At 35.8% G+C, this 11725-nt stretch overlaps 1 long non-coding RNA gene across 1 annotated transcript; it reads left to right on the forward strand.

The window, feature by feature from the left end:
- The first annotated feature begins 3694 nt into the window (after window positions 1-3694).
- Window positions 3695-11469, forward strand: LOC123565700 (uncharacterized). The gene is made up of 3 exons (XR_006689204.2): window positions 3695-9214; window positions 9577-9704; window positions 10083-11469. It is a non-coding gene; the product is annotated as an uncharacterized LOC123565700 (long non-coding RNA).
- Window positions 11470-11725: the final 256 nt, after the last annotated feature.

Here is an 11725-nt window from a genome sequence, read left to right on the forward strand (position 1 = left end):
TACTTCATGATCTGGTCTTTCTTGTTGTAATACTTTGCTTCCGTCTTATTACTCGCATCTCAAAATTAACCCTCGGTTGACCAGGGTCTTCAGTAACATCTATTATGTTAATGTTCATGCTCTGTAGAGTTTCAATGTAGGGAACTGTTATTGCACCACATATTGCCTCCACAATACTATTGTCTATTGTCATCATCTCTTCATTGTCATGTAAGACCTTCTCGTGAGGATATCTACTCATTGCATCTGCATCTGTGTTGTTTATTCCTGGACGGTAAAGTATCTCAAAGTCATACTCTCCGAGAGCTGATGCCCATCTTTAGCCTGTTGCGTCTGTTTCGCAGATGTTAGGATGTATGTTAGCCTGTTGCGTATGTTTCGCAGATGTTAGTATGTATGTAAGCGGGATGTTGTCAGTGAAGATGGTAAAATGGTTGCTTGTCAGATAATCGCTAAATTTCTCCGTTACTGCCCACTTCAAGGCCAAAAAATCCAGTTTGTACGCTGAATAGTTCATTTCTGATTCTGAAAGGGATCTTGAGGCGTTAGCGATGACTTTTTTTGTGGTCTCCTTGCTGCTGGTAGAGAACTGCTCCAAGTCCTGATGTTGACGCCTCTATATGCAACTCGAAATGTTTTGTAATGTCGGGGTACGCCGGTATCGGTGGAGATGACAATGTTATCTTCAATTCTTCAAAAATCTTCTGTTCTCTATTTGTCCAGTTCCATGGTTTCACTGTCTTTTTCTTTGCTCCTTTCTTAGATGTTAGGTGAGGTAATAGTTCTGCCAGAGGTCTTGTTATCTTGCTGAATCCTTCAATAAACCGTCTATAATAACTCACAAACGATAGAAACGAATGAAGCTCATCAGGATTCTTCAGTGTTGGCCAGTTTTGTACTTTGTCGATTTTGTCAGGATCTGTTTCAATTTCTTCGCTTGTGACGACATGTCCCAGAAACGTTACTCATTGTTTAAAGAACTGGCACTTCTCAGAGGTAATTTAAGGTTGCAGGCTTTTAATCGTGTGAGAATCAGATCCAAATTTTCCAAGTGTTGATCGAAAGTGTCGCTGTAAATGATAAGGTCATTCATATAAATCACGCAGATTTTCATGTTGAGATCTCCAATACATTCCTCCATGAGTCTTTGGTATGTTGCAGGGGAGTTCGTTAAACCGAAGGGCATCTTGTTAAATTCCCACAAACCTACTGGTCCCACAGTAAAACTAGTCTTTTCTTTGTGTTCCTCTTCAACCTCAATCTGATGGTAGCCAGACTTCATGTCTATGGTTGAAAAATATTTTGCCCCATGTAGACAGTCGAATACTTCCTCTATTCTAGGTAGTGCTTATGAATCACGAACCGTCTTTTCATTCAACGTCCTATTATGCACAGGCGAAGTTTTCCTGATTTCTTCCTTACCAGCACTATGTTTGATGCAAATGGTGACTTTGATGGCCTGATGATGCCACAAGCCAAACGTTGTTCCAGGTGTTGCCGAACTTCTCCGATCATTGCGGATGGAAACCTTCTATGTCGTTGTTTGAAGGGTGTAGAATCTATCAAATCTATTCTATGCTTTATTCTGTTACACTGTCCTTTGTCCATATCTGATGTAGAAAATGTATCCCTGTGTTTCATCAAAAGTTGTCTAAGTCTGGTCTTTTGTTCATCATTCGACGAGTTACTTTCATCCAAGTTCAGTTCTGTTACGATCCTTGTCCTTTCCCTATCCAGTTCTTCTTCCTCTAACTTGTGTAAAACTTTATCTGTCACACATACAGGTTGCAGTTCACATATGAATTTCTTTGGTGATATTGTTGCTGTATTGGTGGTAATGTTAGACAGAGTTACTTTCATGACCCTGTTGTTTCCATATTCGTATCTGACAAATTCTGGTTTCACATCAATATATCCAGGTAGAGTAGCATATTCTGTCTCCTGAAGAATAGCATTTGTTACAGGATGGTCTATTTCCTTATCTGTGTATACATCAATGGTGATGCTTTCATTCGGTTTGACCAAAACTTTATGTACTATAGCAATCCTATTATTGTTTTGTTGTAGTTTCTTCTTTCTGAGTACTATAGTCCTGAAACAAAAATACCATGGTACATGCAGATTACTTCTCTGTAGAAACTGTTCTCCAAAGTTGTTCCTGCATTCCTCAACCAATATTTCTAAAATGTTTGTTCCTAAAATGACTAGAGTTATTGAAGAGTAGTTGGTGCCTGGTACAACTAGAAATAAACATGTGTGATCCTGAGATTTTGGAAGTATATTGGGTTTGTTGATATCAGCCTGTATATATCCTAAATATGGTAATTTTGATCCATCAGCGCATTCAATGTGAAGTATTTCTTTAAGATGTTGTAATTCTATGTCTGTAAGATGGTTCTTGTAAAACGACTCCGCAATTAAGCTACAACTACTTCCAGTATCTAAAAGTGAAGAATAAATGATATAAATGATATGTAACAGAATTAACCACTAGTGTATTCAGGCTTAATAATTAGTTTTGCGTCAGGGTATAATATTCTGGAATTATGTACTTGAAATGTCGGGACGACATTTCCAGCCGGGGGAATGTGTCTTAGGATGGATTTGTACATTTTGGTCCCTGTTAGCATCTGTATGTTTAATAGGTCTTTTTGTGAAATGTATATTTCAATATGTTAACTGTAAGTCTCCGTATTCTAAAAAAACCGTTTTTTGCAGGAATAGTGTATTCTAAATAGTTTAATTAGTAAAATATGTAGTCGTATTTAGAGCTTTATATAGTCACTCCGTCACATATCCCATTTTGTTCGATTAAATTTTGCACTGGTCAATAACCAATCACACCACTCTCCGCTTTCTCTGCTATCATTCAAAACGTAAACAATGCCATTTTGTGCCGAATCAAATGAAACCCATTATTTGTGATTGTATATTTATATAACTACAGGTAAACATGTGTTTTATTTACCTTTAAATGTGTTTCTTTGAATTGTATTGGTCGACTGATGTAATTGTATGTATTTTGTTCATTATTGATTAGATTTGTGTGTACGAATGCTTATATATAATTACAGGATCATATCATACAGGATCGTATCTGTTACATCCTTATTACCAACCACAGGGTCCAAAATACAACCCAAAGCTCTACCGAACCCATACAAAAGCTACTACGGCGACAAGAGCAAATATAACACAAAATGCCCCCATTGATGCAGTCAGTTATTGCACAAGGAAATAAATTATTTGGTCATTATATACAAAACGCTTAATGTTCTGGGTATATGTTACCTTGACCTTTGACAAATTTGCCTTAAAACTATGATCAACCTCCCAATAAAGTTTCATGATCCTAGGCCTAAGCGTTCTTTTATTATCATCATGAAACCATTTAACTGTTCTGGTTTACTGTAAGCTTGACCTTTGACCTACTGACCTCAACATCAACAGGGGTCATCTGCTGATCATGATCAACCGGTTTATCAAGTTTATCATCCTGGGCCGAAGTGGTCTTAAGTTATTGTCCAGAAACCGTTCAAGGGTTCCTGGTGACTGTGATCTAGACAATTGACCTAATGGCCTATGCATCAATATGGGTCATCTACTGATCATGATCAACCTTCCTATCAATTTTCATGATCCTAGGCCAAAGCATTCTCGGGTTATCATTCAGAAACAGTTTCAACTGTTCTGGTACACTGTGACCTTGACCTTTGTCTTACTGACCTTAAAATCAACAGAAGTCATCTGCTGCTCATGACCGACCTCCCTGTCAACTTTTATATGCCAGAACATTCTTGAGTTATTATCCGGAAACCGATAAACTGATCCTTTTCACTGTGACCTTGACCTTTAACCTATTGATCTCAAAATCAATAGAGGTTATCTGCTCGTAATTCACCAACCTTCCTGTCAACTTTCATGATACTAGGCTTAAGCGTTCTTGAGTTATCATCCATAAACTGTTTTGGGTCACTGTGACCTTGACATTGACCTACTGATCTCAAAATCAAAGGGGTCATCTGCTTGTTATTACATGAATCCCTATCAAGTTTCATGATCCTAGGCCTGAACGTACTTGAGTCATCAACCAGACACGGATGGGTCTACATACCGACCGACAGACAGACTGACACCTGGAAAACAATATACCCCTCCTACTTCAAAGGGGGGCATAATAGGCTGTTTAACTGTAAAAAAAGTATTATGGGTGTAACGATGTCAGTCTCATGATAAAATACATATCGTGACACACATGCAACGGTACAGTACATATCACGATAAAAATAAGTACAATAAGTGACAAAAGTAAAGAAAATCAATGATGAGTTCCTACACTTGGAAAGTCCTTGAATTGTGCTTTTCAGCTGAAGAAATTATTATAAATGATGCAAGTGTTGGTTTACTATATTTAACACTGATTGTATGAAAGTTTCCGTTCAACGTTTCTGCTTCCCACTGTATTGTTTCTGTATCATGAAACAATACTAGAATCACATACTACTGCAACAGGATACAGAAAATTTCATATATTGTTACACCCTTATTAATTAACAACAAAAACAAAGCCTTCGTGATATTTTCTTACACATAAGACCCCAAAACACGGGTTATTCTACGATAGACCACGTTTGGGAACTTATGACTTCTTAAATATACATTCATAAAATGCCAGTGAGGCAAGTTTATGCTATAAAGTAGTTCTGCACGTTTGAATCAATTTTTTTTCTACAATGTAAATTTTAAAATTACAAAATTCTACTTATAAAAAAGGCTGTTGTGCTTGATTTTTCTACTAGATTTATTTGAAAAAATTGGACCTCAAGCAATTGTCCATAATGAGAGTCTATAAAAAACAACATAACTTTCGTAACATGTTCGCGAATAGAAACTCTTCTACAATCACGTGCTACAATGTAGATTTTCATGACTAAGCATATATCCTATAATGTGGTGAAATAAAATGTAAAGGTCTGTGTGCTTATTTATTAGACATTTAACCATGAAGGAAAAGAACTGCAAATTTCACACCAATTTTATGTCATTATTTAGAAAAACTTAACGTGTCATACATTTATATTTTTTATCTTTAAACAGATAACAAAAGTGCCATTGTACTAAATTTACTCACAGGCTGCCATTTATTCAGTAAACTGTTATAATTTCCATATGCCGACCAGGCTTTATTCTACGTTTTCCGTATAAATGACGTTACCACATCACTTCCGGTTTAGCAAACGTGCAGAACTACCTTAATGTCAACATAAATTCATTATTAGAGATGTAATCATTACAAACAATGTGCATGTACCAGAAAACGTTCCCAACGGATTTCAATTGGAGATCTTGGGGAGACAGCGACAGTTTATCACATTGTCCCCAAAAGTCCTATTATTTGGACTAATACGTTTAAGTTTATACATCATGTACAGTGATTTAGGGTATAGCGGATTTTAGGGTAAAGAAGGATAGGTTAATAAATTTTGTGTTAAGACTTGAATTATTGTATAAAATTTTCAAATCATTCTTGTATTTGCATGCAGATAGACATTCTGACATTATTGTTGAATGTTTGCTTGTAATGTTATTTTTCATATGCCAAAAACTGAAAATCAAGGCTATCCTGAACTGACCTAATCAGTGTATGTAAAAAGAAACATTAGTGAATGAAAAGTATTTGATAGAAATTTAAAAAGAGAATACATGTTCATGATGGTTTATACGAGTTATAGAGAAAAACATGAATTAAAAGAATAGACGCTGATGTACTGTTAGACCACCTACAATCGTTCGCCATCGACCATTATCAAAGGAAGCTTCCTTCATATTCTAAAGGAAAATAATGCATTACAAAACAAAAAAAACTTACATCTGTGTATATTCATGAATTTCTAAGTGCATGAATTACTGACCACAGCTAGCTAGATAAATGACTAAGTCTACACTAGCTGGATGTACCCAAATTTTCTCAACACTTGTACTTATCGGCCACACCGCACTGTGCTTCCAATATTTAAATGTGATAACTAGGACAAATGATACTCGCAAGTATGCTTACAATATCAATGTGGCAGGGAACCATATATTATAATTAGCCGTCTTTTTATGTGGCGGGCGGTTTTTGTTTTCCAGGACTTGAGAATAACTCCAAAAACAATAAAGATCTCGTTCAGAAATAAAACACACTTAACTTGCAGTAATTTTCCAGGCAGATAGATCAAATAAAGTGTGACAAAACACTGGGAAGATACATGCACTAATTTCTTGGGCGGATTAGCTTCGTTCGTTGTTTCTCGAATTTTTTGGGGTACTTCATGGATTAATAAATTACAGATGGAGAAAATGACAACAATAAAAAAAAAAAAAAAGAAAATAGCATCACTTCTGCGATATAAAAAAATGTATAGGCACTATGAATTAATTTCAGAACCCAGAACGTCAACTTAATACTGCCTTGTTGATTACTTAGCCATTCCAGAACGTGTAACAGTTACTGGCTGGTTTGTTGTTTCAGAACGTCTAAGACGAAATTATGACTTTATGGTTCCGGCACTTCTACCTTTTGCTGTACCGAATAACAGACTTTAAAACGGTTTCTTGTATAATTTCAGCTTTTATTCTTCCCTGAAGCCATTTAACGCGGTTATTGGCCATGGTAAAACAGTATCAGTGTTTGGTATGTAAAAGGCGCGAAAATGCAAGAAATAGACGCCCTGTGAGCATTCCTATCAAGAAATATCTCCAGAAACAGTTTGGTATCTACCCAACGGAATCGATATAGTATGTGGTGCATGTAGGATGAAGTTCCGTGGAAATGTACAGAAAGGCAACATCCCGCCATCTGCATCAGCAAGCACGTGTAATAATGATTCAGATGGAGAGTATGTCCCACTACAGTCAACATCTCGACAAAAAATCTTTAGTCCACCCTCTGTGCGTAACAATATCAATTCAATATTTGATAAGTAATTACAAAATCCAAAGGGATTGATGATATCCATTAATTATAAACAACGCTGTTTTATACAACATTTCGGCTTTATTCGCCTTTGTCAAATATAAATGTTCTGAGATGATCACATCAGATTTCGACCATGTTGATTGCTTTCTCATTAATAATAATACGGATATAACGTTACGTTATCATAGCTTAAAACAAGCTATAACGCGCAAGTAAGCGTTGACTAGCTGAAATTCATATCTTTAACGGAACAGTGACGACTAAGTCATAAGACCCAAGTTACATGGGTCATTGAAGTTGTGCCAGTTTTTATAAAATCCATCTTAAGATGAAAATTATATAGGTATTAAAAATTTAATTACCTCCCTTTATAGTGTACGAAATATATTATAAACAATTTATAGTCAAAAAAGAATAAGGATTCTGATAGAATCTATAAAATAATATCGAAAATAATGTCTTAACTAAATTTACATTACATATAATATCATAGAATGTCTGTGAAAAAACGACTCATACAATTGCTTATTTATTTTCAGGTACTACTGCAGATTTTATCTACAGGCAGGTCCCATTCAAGATGTTTCGTGTGTAAACGACCGGGGAAGAAGTTGTAACACTCTCTAAAGATGGCCGTTTTAATGCATTCTTGCGACACAACATCATGATAACAGACGCCTGATGTTGCCATAGACACCTGATTGATGGGTGTTTACGCCAAGAATGTATTGGTCATGTGCAGACCTTAGCAGTCACATCTTTTCTGAATCGGTCTACCATTAATGACTTTCTGCAAAAGTTACGTATAGCTCTTCCGAACCAGAGAAATTCCCTTAACTTCGATACCATGAGTGATAGTACCTACCAATCAATGACTGGGCTGTGTCGTGCACAATTCGACGATGTATGTGGACACCTAGTAGATGAAGTGAAAAAAACGCCGAACCGATCCTCAGCAACCAGTGTTGGTTTGTTCCTGGTTAAGCACTTTACGAGAATGAGCAATGATGTCATGTCAGTTATTTTTGGAATTGATAAGTCAAGTGCAAGGCGGGCAATTCATACAGTACGACAGGCAGATATGCGTGGTTTCGTCTCGTTGTACCTAGGTTTAGAATGCATAACGAGAGAATCGATCATCAGCGAACATACACGTCCACTCGCAAAACAGTTGTTTGCCACAAGTGAGGGTCAGCTGATACATTATGTATTAGTTCTTGATGGGACCTACATATACATTGACAGATCAAACAACTTTCAGTTTCAACGGAAAAGCTATAGCGTGCATAAAGATAAAAAAATGTATTCATGAACAAACTTGTTGTGTAAATGCATTCATCTCAGTTAAACTCCGTTACGACGAGATATGCGTCTATACGACAGCTTTATAGGATGTTACAACATGCGCTGCGTCTCGACGACAGCCATAGCGCAGTCATCAAGACGCAACTCTTGTTGTAACATCCCATCGCACTGTCGTCAAGACGCAGCTCCTGTTATAATAGAGTTTTAACGGGATGGTAGTATGGTCTAACTGTCATTGTTTTGACCAATATATATTTACATGCATATTAGTTATAGACCTCGACAATACTCGTACATTGAATAGTGAGAGCACTTCATATGCAAGAAATCACTTGTCCATCGTTTGAATATTAGTCAGAACTATCAATATATTATAATCAACACTTAGAATATTTTTATATTTCCAGTAGCTGCAATTCTTATAATTTCAGAAACATTTCTATGAATGTGTAACTGTCATATAAGTTTTATATAACATATATCTTATGTTATATATGACTCGAGATGTACATAATTGACAAATATAGGACATGATATTACGCTATGACCCGATCGTCTTGTAGGGTACTTAATTACAATTGTGATTGTAAAACTATGTGGTGATTTAAAACATGTTTGTATATCTAATTAACAATTTATATACTTATACTTAAAGGTAAGCCTCTTGTCAAGCCCATGGTAGTGGTTACAACGACGATTGTTGGACCGTACCTTGCGGATGGAAAGAACAATGACGCAGCTATATTTAATCACATGCTACGACAGAACATGGACGATATACGGACATTTCTACAAGAAGGGGATATAATAGTTGTCGATAGAGGACTTAGGAACTCCTTGACTCTATTGGAAGATCTCGGCATCTAAGCAGAAATGCCGGCGTTTCTGAACAAGGGTCAGAAACAAATGACCACTGAAGATGCAAACTCAAGTCGCCTTGTAACAAAGGTCAGTTATAAGACACTTTATCTGTCAGCATTATATAAAAAAAACAACCTAGTTTATAACCTAGTAGCATGATCAGTACAAATAAGGTTGATGAAAAATAAATATGTACAACGGTTGATCAATTATAAAGCATGTGAACAACATGATCAACATCAATAATATTATCTTGTTAGTATTTACACTACAAAGGTACTCTGCAAACTACCTTCATAACGGTACAGAGGGAATCTATATCTCGTTATCATCTTTTGTCACTTACATGTTTGACATGTTTTAACATTGCCTATATTTGTTTGTATCATGTTTGATTTTAATCTACTTACATGTATGTACATCATATAACTATGTTTCTGTATTGTCAGATACGATGGGCGGTCGAGTCGGCAAATGCCAGGATAAAGAGGTACAAGTATCTTGAGCATACAATGTAGAACAGCCAGATCCCGTACATTGGAGACTATGTGCGAATCGTCTGCGCACTGTCGAACATGTATGTCTTCTTACATAGTTTTGATTTTAAAAGTAACAGTCTTTAGAGAAGGGTTTTTAGCATGACTATGAGTTTCGCTATCCTGGTACAGTATAAAGAATCGTACTGCATAATTACAACTGTACTATGCTGATGCGTCGTAAAACAAACAATCAAACAATACAATTTACAGCTGCATGTACAGCTTTGTGCTACCGTTTCGTAGTCATTCATATATTGTCTTATTATATGTCTAAATATTATGCCAATGTATTTGCAATTATAATGTAATAGCAGGCTAATATGCACTTAGTTCACATATTACAAATATTTTAACAGTACACTGAATACTAGGATATAAAGTTACATGTCTTTAACTATACTTTATTTCGTGTGTAGCTATTTCAAACCACTCTGTTCGCCAGCCCAAACAGAAAAGCACGAGCAAATGGCCATGCAGATGCTTGAACAGAGAGCAAAGTCCTATGTTTTGAAAAATATAGTGGAGGAAAAAAGTCTCAATAGGAAAACTAAAGTTTGGAAAACTGTGGACGAGTGTGACCTTGATATCTTCCCCCGTCTGAATGATAAGGAATTAAGCAAATTAAATTTGGATGTGTATCAGTTACGCTTGAGCTCTAGCTACATCCAAGAACATATGGACGGCAACTGTGATATCAAACTTCACATCGACGAGCCCAACCTCCTTGCTGTAAAAATGCAAAGTAGGCGTACTAACAGCAGAATGTACATGCTCTGGATCAGACTCAGTGACAAGGATATAACTGAATGCTTTTGTCAATGCCAAGCGGGGGCTAGGGTCGTGGGCATGTGCTACCATGTCGCGGCCATAGCATGGTATTTGTCATATGCTAGGTTCCAGAACAGAGATTCATATTGTGTACGTGATTGGGGCAAGCACCTCTCCGATGCAGCCAGCTTTGAGATTGAAGATGACTCTTCCAGCTGTAGTTCGAAAAGTGACAGCGATTGAGCCGGAAATGTAGAGCAAGCACATTTTGCCACTTTGCTATAAGTGAAACATTTAGTTTATATTGATTAAAAGAAGTAATGATATTTGTCTGGCGTGGCAACAAGAAACAACATCTGTAGCTTTGAATTTTACAAGTGTTTTAAATAGACGTCTAGGCATTGTTTAATATTTTTTATGATAAGTTATATATTTTAGTATATCAGCTGCTTTATAAATATCATTGAATGTAGGTTAAAAGTGTATTTTTGGTAAAATAGTAACAGTAATCATCAACACATTTATGTGTCATTTATGTGAATTGTGCTCAGTATTCACATAGATTATATGATTTGATATTTCATTGTAAGTGTTTGCTTTATTAGTTTTGTTTTGTACTTAGCATAAATGCGAATTGTAAATTTAAAAATGGCATTGTTAGCAAAACCATGTCAATGTAATGACCGAATTCATTTGAAGGCAATCCAGCAGGTCAGGTCAGTCAAGTTGTGCCATTGTATACCAGTCATAAAATGTACTGATTTCTTTTTTGTCTTTATTTGATCATGGAAATTTCTAATATTTTAAATATCTAATTTTATAAGGAATTATACAAACTGTTATATCAGGTTTTAGGAATCTACTACTGTAACACTAACTTTAATTTACTTTGAATTTGCAATGTCCTTATTTTGAGATAATCCAGTATTAGATTTCATGACAGCTAAAAGCAATACGCCATGATAACGGCTTGAAATTATGTTTTTATGGGAAATAGCAATCCACAGTACATGTAATACGCATCTATACAGTAGTATTGCAGACATGAAATGTAAATAGTTTTTAGAATGATATAAATGTTTGAAGATTTATATTATTGGTTCATTAAAGTTTAAGTGAAAAGAAGGTGTGTGTTTTATTTCCTTCTAGTTCTAACAATTCTGCAGCAAACATCTGATATCTGTGTAACCTTTGTCCAACTTAATAGTTATTCCCCATTACCCTGCTAAATTGCTGTAACGAACTTGTCCATCTTTTAGTTTGATCAGTTCCATTGACAGTTAAAAGGGGT

This window comes from Mercenaria mercenaria, chromosome 8 (genome assembly GCF_021730395.1).
Source record: "Mercenaria mercenaria strain notata chromosome 8, MADL_Memer_1, whole genome shotgun sequence".
Lineage (NCBI taxonomy): Eukaryota > Metazoa > Mollusca > Bivalvia > Venerida > Veneridae > Mercenaria > Mercenaria mercenaria.